The sequence below is a fragment of the Alligator sinensis genome, unplaced genomic scaffold (genome assembly GCF_000455745.1).
Source record: "Alligator sinensis unplaced genomic scaffold, ASM45574v1 scaffold490_1, whole genome shotgun sequence".
In the NCBI taxonomy this organism is placed as follows: domain Eukaryota; kingdom Metazoa; phylum Chordata; order Crocodylia; family Alligatoridae; genus Alligator; species Alligator sinensis.
The window spans coordinates 152,519-157,423 of NW_005842438.1; the positions used below are offsets into that span (position 1 = coordinate 152,519).

The 4,905-nt window shown below is 40.8% G+C and overlaps 1 long non-coding RNA gene across 1 annotated transcript; it reads right to left on the reverse strand.

The window, feature by feature from the left end:
* Positions 1–996: 996 nt before the first annotated feature.
* On the reverse strand, positions 997–3,932 carry LOC102374751. Its single transcript, XR_324621.2, has 3 exons — positions 3,785–3,932; positions 1,746–1,812; positions 997–1,070 (listed from the first exon to the last, which is right to left on the reverse strand). It is a non-coding gene; the product is annotated as an uncharacterized LOC102374751 (long non-coding RNA).
* Between the last annotated feature and the right edge of the window lie 973 nt (positions 3,933–4,905).

Consider the following 4,905-nt stretch of genomic DNA (forward strand, 5'->3'; position numbering starts at 1 on the left):
GAGAAAGGGTACATTGCAGGATCTCTCCTCCAGTAATTTATATCCTAAATAGGCCCTCACAGTTCAAGGCATAAAATATGAATAGACTTTAAACTGCTCTCCTCCCTATTAAACTAATTCTATATTAAATCAGATTGAAAACTGCTTGGAGAATCTACAATAAGGCCTGTAAACGACACTTTTCAACCAGATGGCTGGAATCATCAGTAGGCTGAGAAATACCAAATATAATTAAAAATTTAATTTTGGATTGTATTTTATAGTTTATAAATGACAAGAAGACATTATTGCCATGTGAAGTTTAAGAAAACACTACTCAATATAATTGATTATGTTCTTAAATAAGCACTTACTTTCAGGAACTTCATATAGCATAACAGTACCTAACCACTAACAAACATACTGACACTGGAATTTTTTCTGTTATACATGGAGACTGATTCTTCTGAAAAGATTCAAACTATATATTCAAAAGATCTGATAACAGAAATTCTTCAAGTAAATTTATGGGATTGGGCTCTCTGTTTAATGAGTAGTGTATGCACAGAAACATCTTTTCACATGTGTGGCAGGTAGCACCAGATGTAATAATTCATAGTTTGGTGAAAGGAGTCCAGAATGCATGTAAAAACTGGCATCCTGTATTCTTCTTTTTCTCATGGCTCTACACCACATTAACAATTTTGTTACACATGCTTGTACTCATTGCTTGCATTTTGCAAGAGCCTTCATTGTACATGTGCCTTCAAGCAGCAGGCACCGCAGCAGGTGCTGCATAGTCTGATGCTGTGCTGCAGTTGCAGGTAGTTGAACCAATGTTATAGCCCCACTTCTTCATTAGTCCCTTCGAGCATCCAACTCCAGTGCATAGGTGGTTGAGACATTGCCACCTTTGCCATGGTTCATCAGCCCCTGTTAATGAAAACTCAGCTCCTGGAATGTCCATTTTTCACTGTCAGGTATTTTTTTCAGCCTTTTGTTCCACATCTATACTCATGTCTCCTTGGGTGTGGCCTCAAGAGGTTGGGTGCTGTAGAGGAAACTCCTCTGTCAGTGTAGTTGCTTATGTGCTGTAGGATAGTCATACAGTGGGTGTCTCACAACTTCATTTTGTCTCAATCATTCTACCCTGCTGGTTACTGCCCTTATGATGTCAGGCAGAGTGATGCCAGCCAGCAGTTGACAACAAAAGCTACTGCTCCCACCACTTGTCTGGGAGGGCATGTGGAGGGAATGTGTGCTCCCAGATCTGCATGGGGCAGGGCAGGCCAGGAAGAGCCTAATGCAGCCCCAGCCTATCCTGCCCCACTCTGCCCAGATCTGGGGGCACACACTCCCCCCTATGCCCTCCTGGATGAGCAGCAGGAGCCGCCAGATGAGCGGGCGAGTACCAGACGAGCAGCTCCTAGATGAGCAGTGTGCAGTGGCCAGAGCTGCCCCCACCACCACACCTGCCCCATGCAGATCTGGTAGCACACATTCCCCCCACATGCCCTCCCAGACAAGCAGCAGGAGCAGTGGCTTGTAGAGGAGCAGCGTGCAGCAGTAGAAGCTGTCCCCCCACCCCCGCCCATGCCCCTGGATGAACCACAGCTCTGTCTCATACCTGCCCCACCCCAGCCAGGAAACGCTTGCCCCAGCTCCTGCCCCAGTCCAACTCCTCCCTCACCACAGGGGCCTTCATCTGCCTCCCCCCACTCCAGGCCCCATCCCTCTGCCTTCCCCTTCCACCACACCAGACTTACCAGGTGCATGCAGCTGTCCAGGCTGCCAGGCTGGTATCGGAAATCGGATTGTTGACCGGTATGCCTCCTTAAAAATAAATAAATAAATAAATCAGCTAATCAGTATCAGCCCCAAAAATCTCCATTGGTGCACCCCTACTAACTACCCATGCATTACTAGTGGCAATTACAGAGTTTTACTGTAATAAATAGTCATTATAAAATTTAGCTGCACTTCTGTGAAAAGAATAGGAAATATTTGTCCAGGGGCCCATTTAGTACTCAGATAAATACAGAACAATTTATTTTAGAGGAGAGAGAGCTTACTCCTTCCTGTTATAGGCAACACTGGAAAATAGCTTCCCAGAGCATTCTGTCCGTCTACAAAGTTGCACAGCTGATTAGGTTTTGTTTTGTTTTGTTTTTTCCTTCTTGGCTAAGTACAGACAGTCAAAAAGCCTGAGGCTAAATCGATTCAATCTTCACAGGTTAGTCTAAACTGCATAAATTGAACCAATAAGAAAGTAAACAGACATTCACTTTTGATTTTGAAATGCAGCCACATGCTTGCAGTAACCCAAGTCAAAAGCTGGAGGACACTAGAGCATGCCTCCTGGCTCAGCTGGAACAGACAGCTTGGGCCAAGGCTAGCCCAACCACCCTGCAAGGGAGAGGTTTGTAGGGGAGGTGCAAAGCATCCTGGGATGCTGGGGGACTGAGTTAACTTGAACCTGGAGGGGATCTGAGACAAATTCAATAAACTGATTTAACCTAAGTGTGATACTACATCTGTCCAGGTTTATCTTAAACCAGTTCAGACATTTTGAAAGTGGTTTATGTGCACTGAATTTCTGTTGGGTTACAGATTTGAACTGGTTTCCATCACTTATACCATTTTTTATAATTTCTGTCCCTAGCCCTTTTGAACCATTAAGTGCTATCTAGTTCTACAGGCAAGACTTGATTGACTGATGGTCTTATCTGGTACGCAAAAACAGAGGTCCTTATTCTTAAACCTTCAGTATTTTTGACTGTGAATGGTTTATTCTACCCTTGTGTTTCTTCCGTGTCTTTCCAGTTGTCCAATTTTATGGTCATTTCAAGAACAGAAGCTTCAGTATCTTCAGTAATACACACACAAACGAGCCAAATAATTTCTAAATAAATTTAATCCAACTGCAAAGTGAAAAAAAGTGAAGCTACAGCCCATAGATCTGGGAGCTGAGTATTTGCATAGAAGAGACAGATGCAGGCAGATGGCCAGCTGGTTTGCTGGCCAGGATACTGTTTTAGAAGTCCTCTTGGGATTTTCTGCTTTGAGTAGATAGGACCAGATACAAGGGGTAAGACACCCTGCTGAATATACATTTCAATTATTTAAAAGTTCTTTTGACCTGGGGTTGCAAGTCCTTACTCTGGCTCTTTATCATTTATATAGTAGGCAGGGAAGGTAAAATTGTAAGATCTGATATGCATTTTATGAAGTTTCAGAAGATTTCCACTTGTCAATGAGAATTTAGTGAAACTGCTGTTCTTGCTGTAGAGATAGGGGGAGGGAAAACAGATTTTGGATGCTGCTGTCAATGTAGTGCTATTGATTTATGATTACATATCCCTTCCTCATCTTCCTCTTTTTTAATGGAGGAATTGTATTGCATATTTAAGTAGGAAGGCTGGATTTCTAAATAACTGTAAGAATGGTTCTGTAACTACAATAAAATAGTAGACTCTTAAAGCAAGATAATGAACCCCCTGAGTCTATTTAACTGATTTGTGATGCCTCCAGATCTATTTGTTTAAGATAATTTTTTGAGTTCACCACAGCAGTTGTTGGTGATCTCTTTTAGGAAGATCACTTTTCAGTTCTCCTTTGCCCTTAACAAATCCATTCTGAAAACTTGGGGGACTTATTAAATAATAATTAACAATGACAAAAAAAAATAATAATAACAACTTTGTCCTCAAAGTCCTCCTCAACTTCCAATTCTGTCTTTGTAAAACTATCTTACTCCTTCCATCCACAAAACAAACATGGCCATAATAGTTAAAAGTATTCTTACCATGTCACAGAGCAGAAAAAATATTTCTGTTTGACCACTGATTGCCAGAGAATACAGTCTGTTCTCCAAATAAGAGTCACTAGTGTTGTACTGGATTGAATTTGTTCATGAATTTCAAAGGTTTCCTAGATTAATGCCAGAAAAAAAAAATCCCTCATTTTTCTCGTAAGACATGACCTAAAGAATAAAAAATAAAAAGGAAAAACTATAGCAGCACTTACTGGATTGAAGGGGAGCCAAAAAAGCCTGCTTTAGAAAAGCACCTAGTTTTCTTTCCCTGAATGTAAAGGCTACTTGCTACAGTGGTATATTAAGAAAGGAAGTACATTAGTCCCATCCAGGCCTGACAGTCCATGGGGCTACAGTGGTTAAAATCACACCAGTTTAAGCCAGTGACACTCATAGAAGCGATGTGATTAGCATCGTGTCTGGTCATCTTTGATTCCTCATTGTGAGATTTGGGTCATCTGAAGTAGAGTACGGCCTTTAGAGCCATATCAAGTTTCATTAACCATTCTATCACAGCACCTTGAAAAGACTTCTTCTACAAGATTCAGTTACCACAAACAAGTTCAAGGTTATACTTGCAAAACAGGTATTCCCATTATTAGATCTACTGTTATTCATGGGCTACAATTAACAAGGGAATTCTGCCTCTAAAAAAAAATGAGCTTCATGGTCCTGTTGAGTAAGAACTGTCCAAAGATACTTACACTTGCCTCCTTACTCTTCTTTCAGCAGTTGTTTAATAAGGGGGTGAAAAATAATAATAGTAACAATAAAGTGATTCATTTCCTGTAAGAACTCACAATCCCTACTCTCCAATCTGATTTCATTCCCAGACCCATCCTCATCTCATCAGTGATTAAATGGGTAATGCTTGCATTTAAAGCATGATTATTAGGCTTTATAATGAAAAATCCATTTATGTTAATAGAGAGGGAGAAGATGGGATAGAGATCCATCAGAGCCATTGGTTCAGGCTTTAAGCAGATTTGGGAAGCCAAAAGTTAACCTTTTAAATGGAAAAGCAAATGTTACTTGATAAAAAAGCTAAAATCACTTTAAAGCAGGCTATGATTATACCAGATAAGTCACATGAACACACAAAACAAGCTACA